Source organism: Oxyura jamaicensis, chromosome 11, assembly GCF_011077185.1.
Source record: "Oxyura jamaicensis isolate SHBP4307 breed ruddy duck chromosome 11, BPBGC_Ojam_1.0, whole genome shotgun sequence".
NCBI classification, from domain to species: domain Eukaryota; kingdom Metazoa; phylum Chordata; class Aves; order Anseriformes; family Anatidae; genus Oxyura; species Oxyura jamaicensis.
Genome location: NC_048903.1, coordinates 4,022,138 through 4,039,220, shown reverse-complemented (window position 1 = coordinate 4,039,220; position 17,083 = coordinate 4,022,138). Strand labels below are relative to the sequence as shown.

At 43.4% G+C, this 17,083-nt stretch overlaps 1 long non-coding RNA gene across 1 annotated transcript in view; it reads right to left on the bottom strand.

Moving 5' to 3' along the window:
- Positions 1–17,083, bottom strand: part of LOC118172924 — an 86,584-nt gene that overhangs the window by 57,021 nt on the left and 12,480 nt on the right. Inside the window, exon 3 of the long non-coding RNA XR_004753899.1 lies at positions 11,581–11,688. This is a non-coding gene — a long non-coding RNA (uncharacterized LOC118172924). The remainder of the gene's footprint in view (positions 1–11,580; positions 11,689–17,083) is intronic.

Below are 17,083 nucleotides of genomic sequence, written 5' to 3'. Positions count from 1 at the left end.
AATTCTTGCTTAAGAGCTGCTGTCAAAGGCTGATGTTTACAAAAATCAAATTAAAAAAAAAAAAAAAAGTGTAAATGTTGATTTACCTTCCCTCCTCCAGACATGTTCTTAAAATGCTGCCACACGGTGACAACACTCACGTTCCACTTTACTTGGCTCTCCTGAAGGTCTGTCTCAAAACTTTAATCTTAATATTTTGACCCTCATTTGTCCCCCAAGCCATTTCCCTCATTTGCCTGCAGAAACAGTTCCCCCCATCAGTCCTCCACGTCTCCCACTGACACTTGCTCTCATTGCTCTTTGCTGCAAAAATCTGTGCTGTGAACACAGTTTGACATTTCCTGACATTTCATGAACTAATTACACTACAAATAATTAAGCATGTTCACATCTGTAACAAACGAAGGCAAAATGGTTGTCAGCAACTGTGATTGATGACCTCCCTGAGACTTTATCTGATGAGATTCTTCCCCACTATAGGCAGAACCTGGATGCCACTGTGTTTGCAATAATGCCTTCAGCCCTTTTCATCAGATCAAACCAATGAGATGCTTGAAGAAAAGGATGGGAAAATTAATGACTACAATGAAATATTTGCATTTTTTCCAGGCCTGGAAAAAACAATGAACAAGAGATGTGACAACCTCAATTATTTGGTGATGCTAAGAGCTCCGAGACAGCTCCTGCTGGAAAGAGCTGTTGGGAAGCCTGGGGGTGTCAAGTCGGCTAGAAAAATGGCAGGTGACAAGGACAATGCCTTTTTTTTTTTTTTTTTTTCCTTCTATGCTACCCAGCCCCATGTAGCTTAGTTAAAAAGACAAATCACAGCACTACATTTCTTCTTCAGGGAGGGGGAGTACATCAGCTTTGAAGCACAACCTTCTGTGGATGTGGTGCTAGAGTAAAAATTATCCAGGTAGAAGTTGTCTCCAGCAAAGAACACAATTAAATAAAATTTACAGGTACTAACACTCTCTGGAGGGAAGGAAAAGAGCACAGTCAATGGTCTTACGTACTATATGCAGTGGTGGAAAAAATGTGCATTTATACATGTATTTGTATAAAATTGTATATTTGTATAAAATATACATACAAATAAATAAATATGCAAAAAATGTAGAGTAGATGTGCATGTGTGTGCATGTGTATATATGAAGATTAAATAACACGTGAATACATATTAAACACAGCACTCTGAACCACCCTGCAGAAGGAGGGTGTTACACACAACACAGACTGCCTACAGAGCAACCTGAAGGCCCCATTCTTCCTGCAAGAAAATAAAAAAGAGAAAAACACCTTGAAAACATGGCATACTTGTAATTATAATTTGTCCATGCATGAGAGCTACTGTGCTATGCTTCCAGGTCCTTTGAAAACAAACCAAACCAAACAAACAAACCTCCTTTGGCACTACTTTCTCACGACCATACTAACAATGTTCTCACAAAAGTAATAAAAATAATATGAGAGGAGTTCAGTAAACGAAGTGGGGGAACTGAGCAGCGGCCAGGACACAGGGCTAGAAACCAGGGACTCTCTGCTTCCACTCCTCATTGACTTAGCAAACACAAACAAAAAGGCAGCTTCCTCAAGTATCAAAAATAGAGAAAAAAATTGTAGGGTAGGAACGCTTACCTAGAGCCTTCAGACGACACCAGGAGGAGGGTGCAGCACCTCGCAGCCATAGCTAATGCAGCTGCCAAGAGGATGTGCAGGAACAAAACCTAACCTTCCTCGAAGGCCAAGTCAAGACACATCACGTACAGGGAAAACGTAGCAGGGAAAATGATGTCTCTTTAAAAGATACCAAAACTCACTCCACTAATCGGTAAGTACATGGCATCTTCCTTGCTCTGCGTGTCGCCTGTGATATGACAGTTGCCATAGTAACTGTTTATTTCTATCAAATTACAAAATAAACACACACACAAAAGAAATAATTCTTTTTTTCCCTAAGAACTTTCTTTTCTGCCCAGCGTCCCTCAGCCCCCTATTTCACGTTTTTATGTTTGACTCGTCCACCAGCAAGCACTGTCCCTCTTTGGGTTATTAGGTATACTGTTATTAAGGCAATCAGACCCACACTGCGTGCTACAACAAAACCGTAAAATGAATAATTACAGCGCGTTTCAGAAGCGCGAGGTACTTGCTGTATGTCTGGGAGGGCACGGGGATGCCGGCGCAGCACTGGCAGGTCCCACCTCCTCCCAGCACAGGGAGGAAGAACGGCAGTGGCCTAAAGGAGGTCTGAACATCGCAGATGGAGGTGGGCACCCAACACGACAGGCTCCTCAGCATCCACTAACCTTTATCCTTTGGTCTCGCTGCCACTACAGCTTTCTGAGACCGTACAAATCACTTCCTCCAGTTGCAGGGTTACAGCACAACACAGCGTGCTTGCTGCAAAGCACCGCGAGGCTGCAGCGCAGCTGTCTGTAGTCAGCGTTGCCATTGCTACTGCCAGAGGAAATCCAAGTCATTTAGGTCGAATTTTGTGCTCATGTCAGAACACAAAGTGAGATGAGAACAAGGTATGCACCTGTGCCACCAAGCCAGCCCTATGTGCTGAGAGCTTCTGAAAGCCTGGGAGAGGCTAGAGGAGCAAAACCGGCAAGTTAATGCGGTGGAGAAAGCAACAGCAAAAGAAAACTACAACAATGAGAAGTTTCTATCCCAATTTCTCAGCTTCTAAAGATGGAGCTATACAGTTTGTCTACAGACTTATTTCCCCCAAATGTACACCAGCACAGGAAACTGCTCATCTTTTTGCCAATGTGCTGCTGCAGACAGTAGTTGCAGGACCCAAGTGGGTGCCAATTTTGTCAGTAAGAGCAACAAAAGCCTTTTACCTATGCATTTATATGTATATTCTCCTTCACAAGTCCCCCAGACACTTATATCATTGCCTGACTGTTTAGGAGCTTCTCCAGCACCTTACTGTCAGCTCTTCAAATGAGTCTCCTCCATTTACAGCTGCAAGTTTCCCTGGGAGGAATATCCCACTCCCAGGGAGAGATGGCTTAAAAACAGTCAGAGGAGAGAACGACAATGCAAACTGTACAATTTATTGTCTCACGAGTTTATAACGCCGTGGCCTAATTGAACCACTTCTTTTGTACCTTGCCATTCTTCTTGTGTGGCTGAGCAAATTAATTCTGCCTGTAGTTGGAGAGCGCAGGCTTGCTGCGTTAACTTCGCCTGAAGTTCTTGTGCTGAGTGGATAGGACTGGAACTTAAGCAAATGGTAAATGGACACTTGCCCCCTTGAAACATTAAATTTTGGTAAACTGTCTTTTATCCCTTAACCTAGAAATTAGCTGTACCATAGAACTGACTGAACCAAACAACAAATACGATTAAAGTGCATCCGTTATTATTAAGGGAAATGTCTATCTGTAACAGACTACACACATGCCCTGGCACTGATTCCAGTGTCTGATTTTGCATTCAGCAGCTGGAATTTCAAGTCTCAAAATTCCCAGGACATCAACCTGATGGTGGATGAGGTTTACAGTAACTATTTGTGACTTCCAAGCACTCTTTGAATGCAAAACTACAACTACCTGCACTGGGCCTGAGCTCTCTGTCAGCCTGACCCAACACCTTGAGTTTGCTACATTCGTGGCTACGTTTCCACTCGCAGCCCAGAAGCCTTACTCAGCAAACTGCCTACCCCAAAGTGCGTATCAGAAATCACATCTATATTTGCTAGATCAGGCCTTGTCTTTGTCAACGTGCTACCAGTGTGGGCTGAGTCCTGGCAATAAATCTGTGCATCAATTGACCCCTATACCTCAGTTTGACTTCAGCATCTTCAAATTCCTCTTTACAAAACAAATTGCATCAACCATGCCCGCATTTAGCCAACTGCAGTTCACGTTGTTTTTGTTCCTTCTCATAAGTTCTCCCTGCAGATTAAATGCTGACGCACTGAACTGGCTGCTCCTGGCTGAAGTGGGCAGGTGTCATTTGATTAGTATGGATTCTGGAATTGGTAAGTACTGTATCAGTATCCTCCCTAGAAAATAGGTGACATGTCATGGGATATTAAGTATGGCCATTTAATGTAAAAACTCAGATAATACATGAGTTAAATGGAGAAAATGAGAGAAAGCTTTTAAGCATTCTCCCAAGACAGATTGCAGAATAATATTATTGTACACGCAAGTAGTGCTGATTGACACAGTCAGAAGGCCATTATACTAGTATGGTATAAAATCATTATAGCAAAAAGCATTTCAGAGCTGCAGAGTGATAGTAGCAACATATAATGAATTATCAATAAAGAAGTGGTGATTCAGTTACATTACATATGAATAGAAGGCTTCCTGTTATATAATTTAAAGCTGCCAGCCTGACAAGTGACTTGAATATCCAATTCCTTCTCCAGGTGTATGAATCATCCTTTTCTTAATTTTACCAGAGACCGCAATTTCGTAGAGTGGGGCAGAAACTGAGCTACAGTAAGCAGTGCTTTGAAATAAAGATTGTTTGAGTAGGTTTCAACAAGGTGGCCTCTGGTGAGGCTCTGTTTGAGCTCTCAAGGAAATAGCAACAGTCTGTGAGATGCAGGCATTAAGAAAATTTTTCTTCTTGTTTATGGCAAATAAACACAAAGTACAGTCTTGCAGCAGGTCAATGCCAGCAGTACTTTGCAGTTTTCATATTGCCTTGCTGCCAAGTCCTTGAAGTTTGCATTGTTGCAAACCACCATTAGTGACGAAGTCCCAACAAAAACACCCGGCTGCAGCAGAACCAAGTCCCGGTGTTCTTAAGGATGTCCTCCTGAAGGAGGCTTGTCTCAGACCTCGCTCCTGTGCAAAGCTCCTCCGATGCCAACTAGAGCGTGTTAGCTAAGTGTTGCAACACAATCCCATGGGAGGATTAGGACCTTTGGGAAAATTAGAAGAGTCACCTTTTCCCTTTAGATGATTATTTAGTATTTGCAGTGTTAACATAATACCTAAGTCAGAGATAACTACTCTGGAAGCTTAAAAGTAATTAAATTTAAAATATAGGGATTGAGAAGGATTCAGTTTGAATGCCCTCAATGCTGGAACCAAAGATACAATCAACAAACAAGAAAGGCTGAGCAGCTGAAAATAATCCAACTGTGATAAATGCGCGTATAATATTATCCAGTCTACATTCAGAAAATAAATATATCCACAGCATTGTCAAACCCAACCATTTAAAAGTTGTGAGTAGTTTTAAGCTGCCCTCCGGCACTGTTAAGCTCTTGCCTGTTTAAGACGCATATTCAGATTGATGTGATTTTTTAAATAAAGGGAGGTTGAGTCTTACAAAATCACCTCATTTCTTAGATACATTCTGTTCCATTCTAATATTGGAATGGAATAGTACATATGCATATGTACATGTGTATGAAAATATTCTAGTATTATCAACAGTGCAACAAAATTGACCATACTGACAGAAGTGTTCTGGTAGACTTTGCTTCAAGTTGCTTGGATAAGTTGATTAAAAGAAGGCTTTCCACTTGGCATATTTTTGCCTAAGTATGATGGCCTGACTTTTCACAAGTCCCCAGCACCTAGCTGGTCCCATTTCAGACATTTGCTTTCTGTTTACTGCCTTTCTTTTTTCTCCTGTTAAGAATGGTGCATCTACAACTGACAGAGGATACATCTTCTCTTCCTTTATACCTAGCCTGTTAGAAGCCTGCAGCTGGAGACATTTCTTTTTACTGCACTGAACACTCTCGAGACTGACGGCAGCTCAGAAATTTAATCACAGGCCGACAGCTAGTAGCTAGGCTGAAGCTTGAAAAGATCTTAAAGGAGGCAACAGAAACGTAGATGATTCCCTCACAACCACTAATTAGTTGATGAAACTTTAAGAAAATAACTGGTGGACATTTAGCTGAATTTTTGCTGCCTTGAAAGACCAGTGTTGCAATAGAATTTTATTTTTATTTTTTAAAAGTGGAACTGTTTAGAAGCACATCTTCTTTCACACAGTCAGCATTCTATCGATCACAGAACTGACTTATGCCATTTTAAGGCACTTCTTTTATTTTTTCCCCATTTTAAAGATGATATAATTCTCGAGACCATGGTTTGGGGGAAAGAAAGATTTGTGAGAGCACGACCTGACAGTCAGAAACAACCGAATACTAATATCGGCTCTAAAACCAGCTCCTGGGCAAACCACAGAAAGCTCGGACAAACCATTTGACATCCCTGCCTTGGCATTCGTAACTTTCAGGCAAAGGTACTGCTAGTTGCTCACCACAAGAATGCTGTAAAAATTAATTAGCAAAATAGCTATAAAGCACTGAGGATAAAAAACATGTTAAGAGCTAAGCATTATAATTAGTGTTATTTAACGCATCTTTAAAAATCAATTTATTTCTTTAGTTTTCTTTAATAAAGCAATTGCACAATAACTTTAAGAAATGACAAAGTAATTTGAAGTAAATGACTGCCCTGTAAAAGTGAAACACACCCTAAAATGTGGTTATTATAGAATAACCACACACCCTGATAGTTAGCGCTGCCTGAGCTGTGTATAACCTTAACCTAGTAGTGTATTATTAAGTGCAGTAGAATCAGCAATTATCAGAGGGAGAGAGTGCTGATGCGTGTTAAATGCACATTACCTCTTTGGCATCAGCAGATTTGGTGCATCCATTCCTGGCAATGAAAAGCGTGCTGGGCAAATTCAACTCGTGGCACAAAAGGATTAATTAGGGTACAGCTAATGCAAGCAATGTTTAGACACGAATCAAGAAATTTAGGACACGGGGCTTATGGTGCACTGAAAAAATGCCAACACCATAAAAGAAAGAAAAGACATGAACTAATTTTGTGTTTACGAGGAGCAGAAAGTTCTACCCCAGCTTCTACTTAGCGGAGAATTAAGCACTGCAGGTTTCTTCTGAAATACTGCACATGACTACACAGAATGTTTGCTGGCTTTTATGCTAGCCCTCCCTCACTGTAATTAAATGAGAGTATTTTCTGGAAAAAAGAGCTATTCGATGGCTAGAAAACCAACAGATACCTGCTCTCTGAAGTACAAGACTTCAAGGCCTTCCTTCATTACATGCTGTTCTAGGTCTGAAACTCAACACAAACAGAGTGCAGGTGCCTTGGCTTTCTGTTGCACTTTTTGCCTGAAGGAATGTTTAATATCAGTTGGCAAAAAAATATAGGGGACCAGATAAGACATTCATGAAGCTCTAGAGGCTAGTGTAGGACGCAGGACCTGTAGCTGAGCTCAGATGGGGATGCAGAAAAGCATGCAGACAGCAGTACCCTGCTGCACGGACCTCGCCGAGCTGTCTTGTCCAGGTCCCAGATGCTGGAGAGTGCTAATAGCAAAACTCCGCTAACTTTCTGCTTCGTTAACTTGTCCAGTTTTTTCTGAGAAAAAGAAAAGGCAGTGGAGCTGCCCTGTGGTATACTGTCACATGTAGACACACTCCTCCCTTTATTTACCTGAAACCCGTCTGTAAATGACTGTGATTCCCTACCGTTCTGGGAAGCTTTTTGGAGGAAAAGATAAAAATAAAAAAGTTCCCTATCTCACCTTTATGCTGAAACAGTATACACAGTTCAGTTCATAGAACATTCACAGAAGTACTAAGAGCACGAATCTCTAGGTTGTGTAATGGCAGCAGACTAAAGACAGCAAAAGGGAATTTGCTGAGACCTGACTCCTGAGCCCAGCGCTGCCAGCAGAATGCATCTGCAACCCACAGAAACCCTCCCGTGTGAAAACTGTGTTCATTAGGCCTGTAAAGTACAATCACTCATATATTCTTTTTTTTTTCCCAGTATTTCATTTTTCTTAAACTTATCTTGTGACAAAGATGTAATGAAATTACTTCCTGTGAAAATTTCCACTAACTTTAGCCAAAAATCAACAAAAACGCTTTCTGAAATTAGTTTATACATTTCTTCTAGAGATCTAAGAAAGTTGGATGCCAGAAAAAATAAATAAACAAACACTCTTGAATGAGGAATTAAAACAATAAAACAAAAATGGGAGAAAAAAAAATTAAGCAACAATCCTTAAACCAAATGCTCTCCCACTTCGGTCTTGTTGATCATATTCCCTGTTCAGCAGCCAACTCCGTGTCACAGATCCCTCGTTCTTCCAGGGCAGGTGGAGGCCCCGGTCGTTACTCCACAGCAGTCACGCCATCCCTCTGCACTACAGCACGGCAGACGCAGCAGCGTGCACAGCCAGCACGCGACGCAGCGCACCCAGGCTGATGGCTCCAGCAGATGCAGTGCCTCTGGGCTCCCCTTCCACACAGGGGTCTCCAAAATCGCTGGATTCACATGTAACATGTAAAATTTCTCATCCCCAGCCATGATTTATTTTTAGGGAAATTAAAGCTTATATTCAAATGTTGGTTTTCATTAAATGGCTTTAAATTATATTTAAATAATTCTCAATCTCCTCTCTAATTAATCATACCAGGGACCAATTTCCCTCTTTTATTCAGGAAGCTTGACTTTGTCAAGGTCCTAAGACCCACAGAACGGCAGGGTGAGAGTCCTCTTATTTCGTTTTCCTCTCCTACTCTCTACAAGCCCTGATTTCTGGAAATGAAAAATCAGCTCCTACAAGGCCTCACACTTTAATCACTTCAGGTTAACGCGACACCCTAATGAGAAATCTCCCTTTCCTTTCCATCTCATGATTTGCTCCACTCCACCTGCCAATTCAAGGCTCTTATGGGATCACTCACTGACCTTAAGACTCCCATTACTTCCACCCCCTTTCCTCATTTTGAAAATCAAATTAATTTTGTTGGTGACAACTAAAATTTGCTTAAAACACTAAGTAGATATAATGTATTTATTGCCCTTGGTGAATCTCAACTTATCTAGCGTCTTATAAAGGGGAAACTTATAAGTTTCCACTTAATTAATAGCAATATTACACTTTTAAAAGCTCATTTAGTTAGTTTTGTATTTGTTGCACTTGATATGAAATAATTAGTAAAAGCCAAAAAGGGCCACTGAAAGACAATGCAGGAGAAGGCTCATTTTAATTTCCAAATGCATTACTGCATCGTACAAAACGTGAGGGTACAGAAACTTAACTGAATGTTGGCAGCTTTAGTTGACTACTTCACTCATTAGCATAGACTCAATCCTTTTTCTTCCCATTCACATGAGTACCTCTACATGCTGGATTTCCTTACAAGCAGCATTGCCAGAGCTATGCTTTAGTTAAAAAAAAAAAAAAAAAGTTCAAAGATATCACTATGGAAGCACCAAAGCTAGTGAAACTGGGTCAGTTTAGCAAACAACTCTTTTTTCGGCAGGTAAAGTTTTAAAAAGCAGTTTCTTAATTTAAAAACCTGACCGGAAGATTAAGGGGGGCGGGGGGGGGGGGAAGACCGCTCAGGAAAGAAAAATTAAATAAGAAGCCAACTCTTTCGTGATGGGGAGACATCTCAATTAGTTCTCTACACCTCTTCTGCTCTTTCACATACACACACACCCAGTGCGAAAGCTGGCCTTACTGGCCACGGGTGGATCTAACAGAGCACTCTCTCACTTGCACAGAAATCCCCTGGTTTCTCCCCTCTCTGACTTCCGCTAATCCATCTGCTGGAATCAGAGTTGTAGCTCCATTTCCTGTGCTGCTGCTTCCTTGTTTCAGCTCCCTGCTGTTTGTTTCTAGGATATTCTCCTCCCTGCTGGGTGTATATTTTACTCTCCTGGAGAAGAGCCCTGATCATGTTTCCCTTTCTCACACTGTCTGTTACTGACGCCTGCTACAGGAACGTCCCAGCCAGCACAAGATCCCAGTGCACAGAGCATCTGGACAGCTGTCGTGACCCAGTATCATCACTTCAGCAGCCACGTTAGCAGTGAGCGATTGGGTTGTTTCGCTCCTTCACACTTTCTTGGATATTAAGGGAAGGTTGGGATTAAAAAGAAGCATCTTTCATGCCTACAAGGTGGGCTACAGTTAACGGTACTGTAAAAAAGGAGAACTCTCCTGAACTTAAAAAAAAAAAAAAAGTTCAGCATGAATAATGAATATTCCTGTCTTAAAAGTGTCTTTATTTAGTGTCCAGGCTAAAAGGATAGTACCAAGAGACACAGAGGTGCTAGGCTGTTTCTGTTCCCTCAGGCAGGGAGCCCCACACAAACACATGGATATGAAAATACTTACTTTTAGCAATGGAGCAGAAGTGAAAGTGTGGCTTGTCTCACCGCCACATCAGGTACATACTCATTCCGTCCTCCTGCCCCTGCCACAGCCCGGGCAGGCCCACGGCCCAGGAGACCCAGATCTCCAACGTACAGGCGAGGTCAGCAGCCTGCATGGCCAGCGGTAGGGGCTTGAAATGAGGAGGCTGCTGGGCTTCAGAAAGAGAGCATTGTTCTTCAAGTCTGTAAGGACAGACTAGTTTCCAGCCCTGGAAGTTCAAACAGTCCAAATGTCACTCCCCAAAGCCAGAAGAGATGGGTGGGACAAGGCTGAAGAGCACGACATACAGAGAAGGAATCCCTGCGACACTCAGTACTGCCAAGTGACTGCTAACTGCACAGCCAGATGTCTCCCAGTGCAGTTATTAACAGTCCTACTTCAGCCTCATCAACACATTTTCCGATCTCCACCCAAAAAGGAACTTTTATTCCTTGTGGTCCAACACAGCCTGTCTCTAATTCAGATGTCCTGCTAGCTTCCTGCAGGAATGCTGTCTCTGGGTCATGGATGGCCACCCAGCCAAGCAGGAGGACACTCTGGTTAAATACAGATCGCTCCAAACGTTCTGACCCAACATCCCCGGAGGGGATGGAGGTTTTTCTTCTCACCCTCTTCTGCCACTTGGGTGGGCATTCATGCCTCTGTGCTGCATGGCCTGGTTGCTACTCCAGGGCAATATTTAACATAGAGGTCACTGGTCCTTCTCCACCTCCATCCAAAACAGAGCAGAGCCCAGCAATGCCAGCCCAATGCTTGTGAAGCCCATGAGGTTTCTGTGTGCATGTAAGGTCTCTCTTTGCTAGGGAGAGCCTAATATGCTACTTGTTCTGGAAAACTCCCCCAGGCAGCTACACGCTTGTGAGAAAGCAGAGTTGCCTCTGGGGCAATGTGCTCCTAGGCCCTGGATCTGTCTGCAAGTGTGCTTTGGAGGCGGAAGAAAGACTTGTCACTGATCCCAGCGCAGCTGGCAGGGCTGCAGCTGAGCTGCGAATGAGCTAGAAATTAGTCCAACATTTAAATACTCACTTCTAAAGATAAAAGCCAACTAAGCCTCTTGCAGTAGCTTTTCCTGAGGAATGGGAAGTGTCTCTAAGAATAACCATGGCTGCTGAGGAGCGGCCGAGGTTCACGAGAGCCGTCTGCCATCACGCCAGGAAGCTCGGCGCTGCAACATGATACTTTTAGAAGTGACCTCACTGTGTGGCTGGTAAATACTGCCAGACATCACGGCATCATCCTCGCAGACAGAGCCCTTTGTAGCTCACAGGCCTTCCTGCTTCCTAAAGATACTCAAGTGCCACCTAAAGCTGCAGCTACAGAAGCTCTTTGCCATGTGGGTGCTTTACGCTTTAACCTTGTGCAGCAACTCACCTTAGAGAAGTGGGGCTGCACATACGGCTCTCCACATCCCAAAACCAAAGGGCTGCATTCAGGGGCACTTGGGATTCAGCAGAACAGGGAAAAATGACCAGAAATGGCCTGTCAGGAAGAAACAAAATGAGAACATAATCCATGTAATCCAATCCTCAAGCGACTGTGATCATTAACTGCCTTCTTAAAAGGAACGACAAAACTAAGCTTAAATAAAAAATATTGCAGTATTGAGTGACGGAAGGCACAAGTGCATCACTGGAGCAAACAAAGAATGTAGGCAACGCTCTTGTACAAATGCATAGCTTTTTCCTCTTCTCCTCATCCATTTTTCTCCTGTGTACTAACCTACTTGATTAACAGTTTTGTGCTTTTGGAAAACACACATACACACACCAGACACGACACAGGGAATTTATTTAAATACTTAAAGTATATGGTTTACACGCTGAAAATGTTTGTTTTGACTTCCTCTTACTAAGACAAAAATGAAAACTTCTAAGAACATTTTATGAATTCTTGCCACACCAAATAACCTGTTCCAACTCAAGAGGTACCTCTCAAACAGCTTTTTCAGTGTAAACAAAGTGATGTCATATTGACGGAGGGAAGAGCAAAACTTGGCTGTTTAGTTTGGAAGATTGCTAAAAATGATACATTTAACTCTTCTAGTCTAACAATGGAATGTTTTTATAGTTCACAATACCTAACACCCTTGTTCACATTAAACAAATCATCCTGAGTTCCTGTTGAAATAATACACATCCTTTTTTTTTTTTTTTTGGAGTATATTGCAACATTAGGAAAGAAAAAATAAATATGTATTAAAATAAAATGCCATTTTCATCCAACTGCACAAAATGCATTTAAACAAACGTAGGGAAGCAGACTAAAAATCTATGCAGAAGAATACTTAAGAACACAAATGCTTCAGGTATGCTGTAAATGTACCACGGACGTCTCCAGACAATACACATTTATCCGTTATTCTCCTCTCCTTGTGGTGCCCAGGTTGCTCCTCCCATACTGTCCTTTTCCCCTCTTACTTTCCTTTTCCCTATCCTTCACCTTCCTCAGTTCTTTTCTCTCCTATATATTCATTTATTTTAACCCTCTGTTTCTTGAACCATTCCTCTATTCCCTCTACATGGATCACCACTGTCCCCCAAGTTCCCTTATTTTTCTCTCCCCAAGCTTTTCTTAGCCAAGAGGTTAAGCAAAGGATGGCAGGTATGTACAAAGCCCAGTTCCTGACTGGGGCTTACACATGCAATACACTCTCTCACCCACATATTTCATCTATTACATTTCAAAACGTATTGATCTTTTGAAATGGGAACGCTGTTGATAAGAAACACCATTCTGTTAGACTCGCCTCCCTGGCATACCAGACAAGCTATGATAGCTCGCCGTGCTAGCACCCCATGGGCTGATCAGATGTGTACCTCATGGAAATGGTGATGCAGAAGACCCGTGGGGGAAAGCCAAGTCAAACAGTTATTATTCTGCATCTGCAAGAGCAACTACATTGTTCTTCAGTAAGAACTAAAATGAAAGAATAAGGACAAGCTCACATTTGAAAAATACCAAAAGCGTATTGTCAAAGTTTATGACTTTAAAATAACAACAGTCTAATCCATTAAAGAAATGACAATCAGAAACAATCTGCTTCATCGTTTTGGATTAAATTTGCACAAATGTTGCCCTTAAAACCAAAACAAAGCAAACCAGAATACCAGAAACTACAAGTCATTAACAATGTAGTTAACCACTAGTTAACGATCTCATTTTTAACCAGTCTGAATGAGTTCCTCTAACAAGTATAACAAACCCAGAAGCTCCAGTTTAGGAAGACTTCCCTGCTGTTGTCCTCCACTTCTTCCTAGCCAAGCCCAGAAGGATCAGTTGGAAGGAGGAAGAGAAGTTTAGTTTTCAAAGCTTATTCAGTCATTTCCCTTTCCGCTTCCATCATAACCTTCAGCTTTTTCCTGAGACTGCAAACACTGACATAAAGCTCATAGTACTCATGCAGTATTATGGGCTGCAGGCTCATACCTCTGAATGAGACACATGATAGGGCCGCAATCCTACTCTAAATGGGCTGCCCAAATAACTTTGGCATGATTAAAACTGGGAGTGTTTCCTAACAAAACCTTCCTTAGGTAGAAATAATGAACGTTTAGTTTAAAAACGTGCAGACTTTTTTTTTTTTTTTTTTACTTTATTTTCCAAAAGGCTATGGAAGTAGGGACCTGTGCAGTTGTTTTCCACTTCAGCCAATTCCCTCTTGAGGGAATTACGTTGACTTCATCTAGGAGAGGCAAAATGATGAGCTGACCAAGGGGCTTGGCATGAATGGTTTTTCTGATATAGCACCTGCTATCACAGAATCACAGAATTTCTAGGTTGGAAGAGACCTCAAGATCATCGAGTCCAACCTCTAACCTAACACTAACAGTCCCCACTAAACCATATCCCTAAGCTCTACATCTAAACGTCTTTTGAAGACCTCCAGGGATGGTGACTCCACCACCTCCCTGGGCAGCCTGTTCCAATGCCTCACAACCCTTTCAGTAAAGAAGTTCTTCCTAACATCTGACCTAAAACTCCCCTGGCGCAACTTTAGCCCATTCCCCCTCGTCCTGTCACCAGGCACGTGGGAGAACAGACCAACCCTCACCTCTCTACAGCCTCCTTTAAGGTATCTGTAGAGAGCGATAAGGTCGCCCCTGAGCCTCCTCTTCTCCAGGCTGAACAAGCCCAGCTCCCTCAGCCGCTCCTCATAGGACTTGTTCTCCAGGCCCCTCACCAGCTTCGTCGCCCTTCTTTGGACCCGCTCAAGCACCTCGATGTCCTTCTTGTAGCGAGGGGCCCAAAACTGAACACAGTACTCGAGGTACGGCCTCACCAGAGCCGAGTACAGGGGGACGATCACCTCCCTAGCCCTGCTGGTCACACTATTTCTGATACAAGCCAGGATGCCGTTGGCCTTCTTGGCCACCTGAGCACACTGCTGGCTCATATTCAGCTGACTGTCCACTATCACTCCCAGGTCCTTCTCCGCCTGGCAGCTCTCCAACCACTCATCTCCCAGCCTGTAGCTCTGCTTGGGGTTATTGCGCCCCAGGTGCAGGACCCGGCACTTGGCCTTGTTAAACTTCATGCAGTTGACCCCAGCCCATCGGTGCAGCCTATCCAGATCCTCCTGCAGAGCCTTCCTACCCTCGAGCAGATCGACACTCGCACCTAACTTGGTGTCATCTGCAAACTTACTGAGGGTGCACTCAATGCCCTCGTCCAGATCATTGATGAAGATGTTAAAGAGGACCGGCCCCAGCACCGAGCCCTGGGGGACGCCACTAGTGACTGGCCTCCAACTGGATTTGACTCCATTTACCACAACTCTCTGGGCCCGGCTATCCAGCCAGTTTCTAACCCAACGAAGTGTGCGCCAGTCCAAGCCAAGAGCAGCCAGTTTCTTGAGGAGAATGCTGTGGGAGACGGTGTCAAAAGCCTTGCTGAAGTCAAGGTAGACCACATCCACAGCCTTTCCCTCGTCCACCCAGCGCGACACTTTGTCATAGAAGGAGATCAGGTTCGTCAAGCAGGACCTGCCTTCCATAAACCCATGCTGACTGGGCCTGATCGCCTGCTTGCCCTTCAAGTGCCGCATGATGACTCCCAAGAGGATCTGCTCCATGAGCTTCCCTGGTACTGAGGTCAAACTGACAGGCTGGGACCTCCCCCGATAGCCAGGACTGCTGATAAATGATGGATAGTGGCTTGGCCAGCTCCTCTGCCAGTTCTCTCAGTACCCTTGGGTGGATCCCATCCGGCCCCATCGACTTGTGCACATCCAAGTGCCGTAGCAGGTCACCAACCAGTTCTTCGTGGATGGTGAGGGCCACATCCTGCTCCCCATCCCCTTCCACCAGCTCAGGGTACTGGGAATCCAGAGAACAACCGGTATTGCCGCTAAAGACTGAGGCAAAGAAGGCATTGAGCACCTCTGCCTTTTCCTCATCTCTTGTAACTAAGTTTCCCCCTGCATCCAGTAAAGGATGGAGATTCTCCTTTGTCCTCCTTTTTGTGTTGATGTATTTATAAAAGCGTTTTTTGTTATCTTTAACGGCAGTAGCCAGATTGAGCTCCAGATGAGCTTTGGCCTTCCTAATTTTGTCCCTGCACAGCCTCGCTACATCCTTATAGTCCTCCCTAGTGGCCAGCCCACTTTTCCAAAGATTATAAACCCTCTTTTTTCTCCTAAGCTCAAGCCACAGTTCTCTGTTCAGCCAGGCTGGTCTTCTTCCCCGCTGGCTCATCTTTGGGCACATGGGAACAGACCGCTCCTGCGCCATTAGGATTTGCCTCTTGAAGAGCGCCCAGCCTTCCTGGACCCCTCTGCCCTTCAGAACCGCCTCCCAAGGGACTCTACCAACCAGTGTCCTGAGCAGCCCAAAGTCAGCTCTCCGAAAGTCCAGTACAGTGGTTTTACTGGTTTTACTGGTTCCCTTCCTGTGATACTAACAAATTGAAGAGCACTGATGCTCTGAGAAACTAAGTGTATAGGTAGGGGAAGATTCAACTGGAAAACAGATGCTTTAAGAGTGCCACAAATTTAAAGAGCTGCCATTTGAAAAGGTGCCAGAAGTAAATCACCACTTACCCTACAAGGAACGAAAGTGAGTGCTTGAGCTCAACTGAGATTCCGCACAAGGTTTGTGTCATACATTTCATTCAATATGGCAATCAAGATGATTAGGGAGTGTAGGAAAGGTTCATTAATGGCCATGGCAGACATTGAGTCAGCCTTTCATTTATTGCCAGCGCATCCGGACAGTTTTCATTTATTGGGTTTTTAATTTAAAGAACCAAAATTTATGTAGACAGACACATGCCTATGTGTTGTACCAATTCTCATTCACGCTTAAAAGCTGCCACTAGCTTTATTGAAGTGATACTGGCAAAAACTAACGATGACAACAAAAAAAGTGCTTGACAATTTGCATGTTTCCTTTAGTTACTTATTTCACTTCAGGTACTGAAGTAAGAACGGCATAAGAATTTAGCCAGGGATTTTATCCTTAAGATGCAGAACAGAACCCCAAAGCTGTAACTGATGACAATACTCAGGAGTACATCTTCAGCTTCAAAGACAGAGAAATTTTGCATACTAATCACAGGGATTTTGGAAGAAGAGTTACAAAAAGCAAAGACAAAAATTACAATGGAAATGCATGCAATTGGCAACAACTGTGGCTGAGATTGCAAAACAGCACCCTTTTAATGAGAACAACATGGAGCGTGATTTGCCTGTCTGTCCATTTGAACTGAACAACAGCATTATCTCAGGATTCACAGTTGTTAGCAAGGTATGGAATCTGTCGTCCCTACGCCCCGTAACGCAGATGGAAGCTGGAAACACGGCGTTTCTCATTTCACTGCATACAGAAGTTTCGCTGCATGCACACACACCTAAGCATGCCCAAGCATTTTTCCCTGT